Here is a 12462-nt window from a genome sequence, read left to right on the forward strand (position 1 = left end):
CCGGGACCATTGACCGAGGGCCCAGGGACATCGCCGAGCAGCTTTGCCCTAGCCCTTCAACCCCAGACCTGACCAACTACCACCGCCCAGCCCCCCGCCCGGACCTGAAGACAAGGAGAACAGGCAGACCAATCAGAACCGAGACGAAGGACCCGAAAGACCCGAATGAGCCGAAGGAACCGATGGACACGAACACGCAACCCCCACCCAAGCTGCTCGACATGACCTCGAACCATCGGTCCCATAGACTCTGGTGACGGATGGTTGACAGCTCCAGGGGAGGCGGATCAACCACGCATCAGACTTCTTCTTCTTCTTCTGCCTTGATAATTGGCATATACCCACGAAGGGGGATTGGCCAGGGTTCAGTGTGGACTGCCAAATGTCCTACACAAACTGAATTAGTGCATTAAAGTAATTAACAACTAAACAAAAACATAAGATTTAAGATCACAAAAGTGATTGAAAAATTTGGAATTTTGTAAATTTGCAATACAATTAGCAAGGAAATCTGACCGTAGCTGTGATGTAGTTATGTAAGTACTGACAAATTTGAGGCAACGCAAATCCTTTCGCACTTGCACTGAAGGAGAGTAGAAGAGGGACCGACAACGTAAATTCTAAGCGTGCAATTGGAGTTTCTAAATGCGCCCTCCTCTGATGCGAAAACTTTCGGCAAGCGAGAAGGAAGTGATCAATATTTTCAATCTCACTGCCAGCCTGACAAAGGTTTGTGGGGATGATCCCGCATCTACATAAATAAAGATTTAGGCGAGGAATCCTGCATCTCATGAGTGATGTAAATAGCAAAGATAGATAGCAAAGGATCATTGCATTAAGCGGCTAGGTATTGATAACGCTGAAAACGAGACATTCCAAAAAAGGGTGATATCATAGCAAAGGATCATTGCATTAAGCGGCTAGGTATTGATAACGCTGAAACGAGACATTCCAAAAAAGGATGATATGAGAGGTGGTGCATGAAACAGATGCACCAAGAGCTGATTTAGCCAGGTAATCTGCCGCTTCGTTCTGGAAAATACCGCTGTGACCGGGGACCCAGAGACCCACTCCGGTATGAAAACTTTAGTGAGCGGCTCAACAGAGCATCCCGTGCTGACTCCAGTAACAACAAAACAGAAAGAGAGTCTGATAGGAAAATTATTTTTGATTGACTGCAGGGAACGTTTACTAGTGCTAGCCCAATTGCCATAAACTCTGCTAGAAATAGCAGTGTGTAATCCGTGACACGCACCAAAAAACTGCCGGAAAGAGACTGAAAAAATTCCAATCTCTGCTTTCTGCGCAGTCACAGACGCATCAGCCATCGTACCGGCAAGCCGTTCTATTCTTACTTCCTCTTCTTCAACCATCCAGACACGTGCATTATCATGTCATGGAATCACCATCGGTAAACGTCCTCGTCTATGATCGGGACGATCGCTCGGTGGCCCCGGGTCATGTTACGGACGAAGGAGGAAGAAAAGGGCAGTAGCGCGGGCAGGAGCGCGTGCGCTAGGCCCGCATACAGATTCAATAAACGTTATTTCGCAACCATTGAGCATCTTCTCTCTGTCCTCTGTTCTCCTGTTGTCATCGCTTGCCGGAACTGATGCTTGGGCGAGTTGGTATGCCATTTTCTGAAGAACAGCGCGACTTGGACAAGGACGGAAGGAAGACAACACGGACAGTGCCTGTCCGTGCTGTCTTCCTTACGTCCTTGTTCAAGTCGCGCTGTTCTTCAGAACATCGCTTACCACCACTTCACAATATTGTAGCCAAAGCTACACTGCACTGGGTTCTCAAGCCATCGGCGTGGCACCGTGGCATGGTGTGCCGTTGCCTAACAGCTGTCGTGTGGTATTGACCGATAGCATGGGCCGATAGTTGGAGGAGGAAAGAAGAAGAAGAGTAAGAGAAAGAAGAAGAAATGAAAGATGAAGAAGAAGACGACAGATAGCTCGGTAGTTGGTAGAGGCGAACGACAACAGCGAGCTGCTAGTAGAGAAGGTTCGTTCGAACGTTGTGATGGCGGCCTATAAAATCCAGGTGTCCGCAGAAAACTTCGCTGTGACACTGACAGCTTTCGCTCTATCACTAGCTTCAAGCCATTTTAAGCTGCCTCAATTTAAAAAAAAATAATAACTTGTATGTGCGGAGGTTAGGAGTTAGGACTGTCACATTATGCCATTGGGGGTCTGAGAAGTGCTACATTTCCATCCAGTTTATTTTTGTAGGTAGCGCCTCATTATCGCTTGGAACCTTAAATAAAAATAAGCCGATTCCTACCTTGCTAAGCAAGTATTTTGATGCAGGAAAAGTAGTTAAGCGCAAAATTACGTAGCGGCTCTATAGAGAGGTGCCTGTAGGCTGAGTGATAATGCTGCCAAAATATTTGTTTAAAGAAATAAGGTCTTGTTTTGACTATGGTCTTATGGAGTCATACGCCCAGAAGCTGCATTTCTCATCCCGTCATTTCCATTGTAGGTTTCAGGATTGCAATCGATATATATATATATATATATATATATATATATATATATATATATATATATATATATATATATATATATATATATATATATATATATATATATTCCGAAATAATATATATATATATATATTATTTCGGAATGCTCAAATGGCATCAAACGAACCACTACTAATCCATAGACACCGTACGAGGTTTATATTCGATATGCTCTTGGCACGTCCGGCCTCTGCCAGAGATGAAACGTGCAATCACGATTTGGGAATTTAAAGAAGAAACATTTTTCAACATCAAGAGTGCCATAATCGTGCTGTGCTCTGCTAGTCTTCTGCTGGACGCACTTACTGCTCGTGTGCGTCAGGTTGGGCAGTACTGCAATATCATAGAAGGTACGCCCCCTGTCATGGCGCGCCATTCTGTCAAGAAACTTGCAGCTGCCCAATTATCAGCCCGCGAAGCCAAAGAAGAGAAAATCTCAGTCATTAAAATGAGCCAGCCTGGTAGCGAAAAGGCGACAATGCGAACGCGAACTTCGTGCACACAAACGAGAATAATTTTTCTGAAACACTTGCTTTCATGCAGTGTACACGAATTTCGTTTTATAATATGTACTTATAATATGTGTGTGTAATCTCTGGTGTAGGTAATATTTAATTTCTTTCAAAGCAGAAAACGCTCCTCCAGTTATTGTTTGTGCCTTCGCTATTTACAAGCCTGAATGTATTTCATCCTCATCATCAACAAGAACACCATGAACGAAATGCAGCCCACTGAAGAAGGAAGGGCTCCTTTATAATATTTTAATTAAACTTGCCCTTATCCAGCTAGGGTGAGTTTATGCCTGCCAAGCCTGCCTGCTGCAGGATGTCAATCGCTTGCCGTATTAGGGAAAGTTGGTTGCTTCCCCGACTCGTTATGGGCACTGCTCATGCCAATTTATCCACCTCGGTTTTCGCCAGGAAATTATTAAATTTCACTTGTTCTTTGATATACTATGTTCAATACCTCTCCCTAATATTCACCATTGATATTTACAAAATTCTGTCCAGTGCGCTCCTCTTACATTTTGGCTTCTTCATAAGCCTCATGGAAAAACAGCGCTGACAGACGAAGGACGAGAAGAAGGAGTACGCACAATTGCCTGCAGGTTTACACATCCTAAAGGAGTCAGGGAGTAGGCTTGAAAGCTACAATTGATCACCTGAGAGTGTTTGTTGGAATGGCATTCATCTTTCGTCCATGTTCTTAGCATTCTTTGCTCCGGTCCGGGGCGACTTCCTGGCTTAAGTAAATGTATTTCGTAATGGTTTCAGTGGTTGAAATAGTTTCAATGTCTTGCTTTCTAAAGAAGAAAATCGTGCTCTTCTGAGTTTACCGAAGCTTAATTTACGTTTATTTACATTACCTCTGGCGATTAGGATGAGTAATTCGATCTTCCAGTTACAGTTCTTGGTACAAGCAGATGCCATGTAAAACTGCCTTCGTGAAGACTCGCTTCAGCGAATTTAGTGTTTCTTCAAATGCAGACCGCATTTAGTTCCTTGCTTTGAACCGCTGGCCCACTACTTACTGGGAATCAAGTTGTATGGAGTCAGTAGCCAATTACTTTTCCACGGTGGGGAGAGGGGAAGGGAGTGGAAAAGCGTGAGCAAATTTTCTTTGGCGATTGGTATTGAGTAATGAGCGTGGGCAAAATGAACATGTCCTTGAGTAGTTTGATTTGGTCCATTTTGGTCCGTATTCAGTATGTGCTCCGCGTGGCAAATTGTATAGGTGTTAATTACGAACTAGAACTGCTCTTTATCACCGCAGGCTTTCAATTATTGCACAGCAGAAATCACGGCGCAACATTCGGTGCAACACGACCAAGCTAGAGAAATCGCCTGCGGAATGCATATTCGCAATCTGAGTTTTTCGGCAATTTTGTTCATAAATCAGATTAAAATGCGTAAAACCTCTCCTCGCAGCACCATTTCTTTGGTTAGATAGTCTAGGAGGGCTTTCAATCCTCTTGAACTGACTACGTTTAGGTAACTACAAGTAGTTGCTAAGCGGCTGTCGTTTCCATAATGCGACACTTTCAGAGTGGCGAATTAGTGAACCGATAACTATAGAGGAATGCTGCCCCAAGCACAGGGGTTGCTCAGAGATAGCATCCGCCTTCCACTAGCATGCAGAGGACGTAGAGTTCTGTCCCCCGTGCCGAATGTTGAGCACAAGTTTACTATTGAGCGCGTGTTTCTCTAACGAGATGCGTGCTTTCTTGGTGTGTAATGATACAAAAAAAAGGGCCTACGCAGCGGGAAGACCGAACCCATCAGATATGACTACCTCTGTCCAAGCTTATCGAATAAAATCATCCTTTTAGTTGAAAGATATTACGTGACTCAGTTAAAGCTCAGCTACTTTGGTCATCTGATGAGAAGAGAGGAGTCGCTGGAGAAAGATTTAATGTTGGGAAAGGTTGAGGGTCGCCAGAGAAGGGGTAGACAGCGAACGCGATGGTTAGATGGCATCCCCGAGGCACTGCAGATGAAGTTATATGATGTTAGGAAGATAGTGAGAGACCGGAAAGCGTGGCGTGATATGGTCCATAGGGTCACGAAGAGTCGGACACAACTGAACGACTGAACTGAACTGAACCTGACTCGTTGACGACGAAAAACCGCGTCTAAATGGCGCCTCAGGACGTTCGTCCCTTTGAATTTGAGCGTCGTTCTTTAGGCCGGGAAAAGTGATAAAGGAAAGTAGGAAAAGACACGTGCAGCTCAAATAAACAGCACTTCGCAGTTACTAATCTTGTTACGCTTCTTAGTGCGAAAGCGAACATTCTAAAGCTTTTTAATGCGTGAGGTCGACGCATTTATCGGACCGGGCATATCGAGAAGGAGACGAAAGAAAGTAATTGATGCAGGGACACGAAAAAGAAAAAAAAGCAGTCAGTGAGATCGCAAAGGCAGCAAGCATATATCGGTTCTGGTAAGGTGACCCTCCCCCTGTACTTGACTCGCTTAAGTACCCTGTACTTCAAAGGTTCATCGGATTGTCCCACGCTAAAGCTGAACGAGCGAACGGTAGTTTATTAAGCGAAAAGAAGCCGTCGTCTTTGTTCCCCGCGCCTCGTGTTTCCGGTAATCTCAGGTTCTTCCGTGCCGGTGCTTTTTTTTTGTCGACCATCTCTTTGTCGACCTTCTTCCTGGGCGTCCGTTTTTTTTTTTCTCAGCTTTTTTCCCGCATACTTGGTGTCACCTTTGCAAGCAGCCCACGAGATTCCCATGACTGCGACGCGACGGCCCCTGAGCGAGAAGTGCGCAGAGCATAATTATCGTCCTGCTTAATGGATCGGCACGAACGATTGTACGACGACGCCGCGGGCGTGTGGGGACACTCGATCCTCGGAAGTTGGACAGACTAGAAGTAATATCTTCGCGCGCAGCATTTTTCTCGGCTAGCTGTCGTGACAGCGAGAGGGAAGAACGAAACGGCATACAAATGAACACAGGGAGCGCGATGCTATTTATATCTTTCGCCTGGATGCGGCGGAGTTCGAGCACAAAGTGACGCCGCTCAGGCCGTTTCTTTGCGACCCGCCTAGCTTTGCTCTCGAAATATTCCCGCTTGAACTCGAAGAGCGCGAGAATGGAGCGAAAAGCAAGCAAGGGAATGCTGGCTGACGGGGCGCCGTGGGAAGAATGCACGTTCCTGTACATCTGAGAGTCGTAATGAAGAGGGATTGTAAAGCCATCTCTCGTCTTAATCGCGTTTAAAGAAGAAGTCGCGGAAGAAACGTCGAGACGAAGCTTTCAATTAGAGAGTTCCGAGAGGACGGATGCAGTCCCTGGAGAAAATTGAAAGCGATACGAGCGGTTGTGTGTGCACAGTAAACAGCGAAAACGGCACCAATTCTGGCAGCAACGTATTTGCATCTGGCACGGTGCCAAGGTCTGTCGATTTTCCTTCGTCGTCGTTCTGAATGCCGATGTGAAGCAAGAAGTAGTCAGGCGTAGTTTAATCGCGATTAGTTTCGCTCTCAGACTAGCAGTGGCAGCTAATCTATTTGAAGGTACCGTGCAAACTTTGCGCGCGTAGCTAGCACCGCCATAGACGTGATGGTTTATAATGGAAAAGTAATTAAATATCTATGGTATTGAGGCGTAAGAAAACATTAAGATTCCATTCGTTAACCAAACATATTTACCGCAATGGTGAACTAGATAATTCAGGTGAACTTTATTGTACTTTCACGATGACCACGGCCCTGCGAGTTACAGCATTTCTCATACTCCTGTGTACCGGAGAGGGAAAATATCTTGTGACAACATAATTTTGTGACCGTTTGCTGCTCTCTTGCACAGGTATATGTTTTCAAAAACATGCGATACTGTCTTTTCAGAAGCGTGCGAATATTTGTTAAAATTACATGGCACAAAATATTCTTAATAAGTTACAAACATTTTTAAGTGCGAAGAATGGCAAACAAAACAGTTATTTTGGCCGCTTGGAGTATGCAGCAACCAGGCCAAAAAATAAATAAATAAAAGAAAGCAACTTGGAAGGCGGTTCAGAGTACTGCACGACACGAGTAGCCTGCTTTTTTTTTAATATGATGGCCGGGCTGCAAGTGGGGAGGGGTAATTTACGGGGGCTCATATGTGGACATCGAGCAGGTTTTCTCGCGCAAAAATTTAAACAGCGCTTGTTAAAACGTAGGTTTGGCGGGTACTTACTATTTGTCAGGACAAAAGCCTTTTTTCTCGCTATGTGTTGATAGGATTTATTTTTAGGGTGCACGCGGCTTGACCTGAATAGTTGGCACAGTTGCAGAGTGGCCACCATGTATATGGGAGCTACTGGAGAGATATTTCGGGCAGCGAGGTACTTACCAAATTTGCATTGCGTACACGAGTTTCCCTGTCTCGGGACTCTTCTAGTTCTAAGGAAAGCAGTCTAGAATGAAGCCCATAAAAAGTGAGAGCAAACGGAGTGGAATAACGTTTTACTTTTAAAACCTCATCCGCTTTAATTTTTCGCAATACAATGTGCTAGTGTCTGAGCAGCGCTTTGTGGAACGGATGCTCCTCCATGCCGTTGTTTCATAAAACCTGAGTAACCATCTCCTCGACTGTTGCAGTCCGAGCAAGGAAACGAAATTATTTCTTTTATGCGGGAGGTTTACCAGCATCTGCTTCGACAAATGCGCGCGCATACCTCAATAATCCGCCTACACATTGCTACAGGTGGTATTGATTGCGTAAACGTGGATCCACAAATAGGAATCAGTTCGTGGGTATGTATATAGAGGGAGTATTCTCAAAAGTCGAAAAATGAAACATAGACGCCATTGTATATCTTTCCGAATTTAAAGGGTTCTAAATATGTTCAAGCACATTGTGGATGCGATTAACGATTGTATAATGTATTGAACTGTATGCTAGTGAGCTGAAATAGATGGCATGATATGCGCGCTGCAATGCCCCCCTCCGCCGCTTCTCCTTTATCTTGCTGCTGTAGACACTGGCCACTACAACGTTCATAGACTTCGAAACAATAATAAAGCACAACTATGGGGAACAACCTGGACAGGAAAGGACAGGTAGTAACCGCAGATCCGGACCATGAAAAGGAAATAACAAGAAGAATAAGATTGGGAGGGAGCGCATTTGGTAAGCACTCACGGATTATGACTAGCAGTTTACCGGTATCGCTAAAGAGGGAAGTATATAACAGTTGCATCTTACCTGTACTCACCTATGGGGCTGAAACATGGAGGCTAACCAAGAGAGTTCTACTTAAGTTGAGGACAACCCAGAGAGCTATGCAACGAAAAATGGTAGGGGTAACATTAAGAGATAGGAAGCGTGCAGAGTGGGTCAGAGAAATAACTCAAGTTACCGACATTCTAGAAGGAATTAAGAAGAGGAAATGGGCATGGGCAGGACATGTAGTGCGAAGAGAGGATAACCGATGGTCGCTTATGGTAACAAACTGGATTCGAAGGGAAGGAAAGCGTAGCAGGGGGCGGCAGAAAGTTAGGTGGGCGGATGAGGTTAAGAAGTTCGCAGGGGTCAAGTGGATGCAGCTAGCACAGACCCGGGTTAAATGGAAAAATATGGGAGAGGCCTTTGCCCTGCAGTGGGTATAGTCAGGCTGATGATGATGATAATGGGGAACAATGAAGGCGAATATAAAGCTTCGGCTCTTAGAATCCCCATGCTTTGGCATGAAAAAGAGAGGCGAGTTGCTCTGCCGTCATCAAAAAAAAAAAAAAGGTTCGTAGGAAGAATTTCTTCAACGAGAGCGTTTCTAGCTTGAGTGCTCCGAACATGCGGCGACTGCGCGTCTTGGTTATGCTCAGGGTGAACTACAGATTGCAGTGAAGGACGTCATCATTGAAACAAAAGAAACAATCTCATTACTGCGCATGCACTTTGAATAACTCACCTCAGCAAAAGCAGAAATTCCCTCCAGTCAGAAAGTATGACTAAGGAAGGGTTATGGAGGGGGGGTGTCGGTCTAGCAAGTATGACGAGGATGACGTAAGCGTTAAAAATAAAGACGTCATAGAAAAGCAACGTAAGGACGTCGTGAAATCGATAAATGAAAAAGGAAAACATTGTTTCACAAAGTCGCGAGATTTGTAACCAGAATAATGCCTTTAAGTTTCTCACACACAAAGCCGTCACTTAATGCCAGAATTCCCGTTCACAACCAAATAACAGCTAGAGGCGCAAACCCAATTTACAGAAACAACCCTCAAGAAGTCGCTAGCGTGATGGCCAAATCGTCCTCGTCAAGTCTGCCTTCGAGTAAGACATACGACTCCCTCTTGGCGAGGCGGTAAAGCTTTCTCGACCTCGTTTTCGTATCCTCAAACACACTTAGACACGAAAGGGTGTCGTATAGGCAGCCTTGATTCTTTGACGTTCTGCAATTTCGACCAGAACAGACGCACTGAAGCTGGACACGTCTTTCGGGCGAGGAAACAACGAAGCGCGGACGCTCTTCGGTTAACACCGCCGTCATTCCGGCGTCATCAGCCGGAGACGACACTCGTAAGCACGTGAAAAGGGTCACCCGGGTCTACTCGTTTCCTTTTATTTGCTTTTATTCACCGGAGCGAAAGCAGCTCATTCACAGGAGGGGATCAACGGAGGAATACGATGTGCGTGTGTTCTTAGTTCCACCAAAGAACGCAGGCTGCACAGGGCCCCGCCATTGCTTCTGGGGAAATGGAAACAGGGAGAACAGTGGAGTAAAGAGCGATTCTCCGCAACTGCAGGGGCTCACGCTGGCAGCCTTTGTGTCAGCGACAATCCAGATAAATATTTCCGCTACCCGTTCATAATGAGAAGATGGAGCAAGGAGAGCGTAGGAAGAGCAGGAAGTGGCCGCTAAGCTCCAGGCGTTGATGGAGCCCCCCGGGTGCCGAATCCCTCGCTAAACAAACCGCAACAGCTCGCGATGCCTCGAAGCTTGGGTTCGCGTCCACAGTGTAACGACGACGTGGCAGTGGTCGGGGCTGCCGCTGTCTGATTGGCTGTCAGCGAAAATCACGTGACTAGAACGAGTGCGTATCCGGAGCCCATGACGCAGATCTTTTCCAGGGATGATGCGAGTGGGAGCGCGGGAAAACGCACAATGAGGAGGTAACGGGAAAAGCGTGTTTATCCGGCCCTACTCAAACTCTGAAGGATAAACTAGATAATTCATGCTGAGCTTCCATGCGGTTTCTGGTTCGGGGCAGTATTTCGCTTCGTGATGTGGTCCCTGCATAACATTGCAGAGGTGAAAGCAAAGGAAGAAAAATGGGTTTGGACGCAGGATTTATCCACGGCTGTATGCGTGTGTTGATAAACCTGAACTAAGAGAAGATATGTATGCGGACAAATCTTGACTAACGGTGCTTTAAATTTTCTTTTGTGCTCAGTCGCCGACAAAGCACTGCAAAAAAAAAACTTAGATAAGAAAAAAACCAATCTGTTTCCCTGATGAAAAGGGAATAAGAGGTGGCTTATGAGCAATCGCTGCGTGTTTTCTAGAAACATGCCGAAAAGTCTGGCTTCTAATGCACACGTGCTAAGTATTAGACGTGGTTGAATGCTTCAGAAACATGTAACTGCGCCTAGTCAGATATTTTGCATGTATAACTCCGGGATAAACAAATCTCCGTTCTGCCATCAGAGCATCGCAGGCACGAACATTTATAAAACTTTCGCACATATAAAAAGACAGCGAGGAAAAGTTTTTCACGTTTCCCGAAAATTGACCTCCAGGTGGGGCCCGGAATAAAAATATGTTTAAGTTTCCATTTCTACAGTCATCGCACGCCATTTTTTTAGATCTTGTGATAACTAAATTCAATTACGTATGTGGACTGCAGCGCACAGATTCTGTTTGGAGGAAAGTTTTTATGAAAGAGCATGTAGGTCTTGCACTCCAATGGGCTGTATTGGGATATATTTTCATAATTACCATCGCTGGTAGCTTGTGACTAGAACTACTCTAGGGCAGTTTGTGGGGTTTAACTTCCCAAAGCTAGAACTACTCTACAGTGTTTATTGCAAATTTTAGGTTTTCTGTTAGCATGGATAATGTCCATTCGTGTGGTTTCTCTAGTAGCAGGATGAAACCGTCAAGCCGTATAGAGGTTTTGTTAGCCACTTAGAAGATACAGTTTCTCTTATCTCGACATTTTTCAATTATAGGGTAAGATAAAAACCGAATATCGCGGCCACGGGGAGCAAATTAGGCTTTGTACAACAACCGTGGGGGAGATTGGGCAACAGTACAAACATGTCCTGGCTCCACCGTTATATGGTACAGCGGATTGAGGAAATGACTGTCAAATAATAGATAATGGGCAGCTGCGTTTCTATCTTCTTGCCCGTAAATTATACTCGCTACCTAAGAGCTACGCGCGCTAGTGCAGCACCCATAAATGACTGATAGACGATATCCCCGGTTTGTGTAGCTTGATTTGAGCTGGTAAATGGTCTATGAAGTTGCCTATTCTATATAGTCATGAATTTCCGCCACAGCTAGTAACATAACGGTAAAAATAAAGTATTATTTAAATATGCTCGTACATTCAAAAATTCGAAGACAGAGACATTCATTCAACGACAGGGACAAGGCGATGGTGTACCCGTGCCCGTCGTTATGCAAGGCTCTAATGGTGTTCATTTTTCGGCAAACTATCTTTTAAAATTGACTTTCGTTGTTTTTAAGCAGCCTGTTCCCGACCGGCCTAATAATAAAGCTTCCTGCTACAAGCTCCACTGGTGTGTTCGAGCGCGAGTCGGCCTTTTTCAAAACCGAATAGTGTAAAAATAGGGCACCTCTCCAATAAAATGGAACATGAAAAGTATACAAGTAAAGAGATTTACAAACAAATTGGAATCATTTATGAATGGAAATAAATTAAACATACAATGGATGATTTTGCGAACATTGTCTCTTTGTGCAAATATTCCTACGAGGCGAATAACCACGGGAAACTGCAACGCTGTTACGGCTTCATTGCGTTATAGCAATATGTCATTTATTCGTGAATCTATCCGTTAAAAATAAAATAACAAAATGCTGAGCTTAGATGTTAGACCTGTGATCGTGAAATGACATGCCCCAAAATTATCAGTCGGCGCTGGTGGGGGAACCGAATAAACTAGTGCTTGATCTTATTTGACGAGAGAGGTGAGGGATACGCTTGAGCTATGGTATCACAGTTCTCTGAAATTGCCTTGGAGGCCAAGTATTTACGATCATTATGTATGTTGCCTCCCCTCTCTCGCAGAGACATATCGCAGCTGCACGCGGCGAGGCATCGGAGTGCAGGCTGTATTTGAAATGATGCCCGAAAAACAAAAATAACTCAGGCATGCCTTACACAACACAATATAATTATTATAAAGCTTTGAACCTGACAGCGCAGCCAAATAACTTCGAAAAGTTGCGTCGAAATACGTGCACTA

Source organism: Amblyomma maculatum, chromosome 2, assembly GCF_055883805.1.
Source record: "Amblyomma maculatum isolate TAMU_Amacu chromosome 2, ASM5588380v1, whole genome shotgun sequence".
NCBI classification, from domain to species: domain Eukaryota; kingdom Metazoa; phylum Arthropoda; class Arachnida; order Ixodida; family Ixodidae; genus Amblyomma; species Amblyomma maculatum.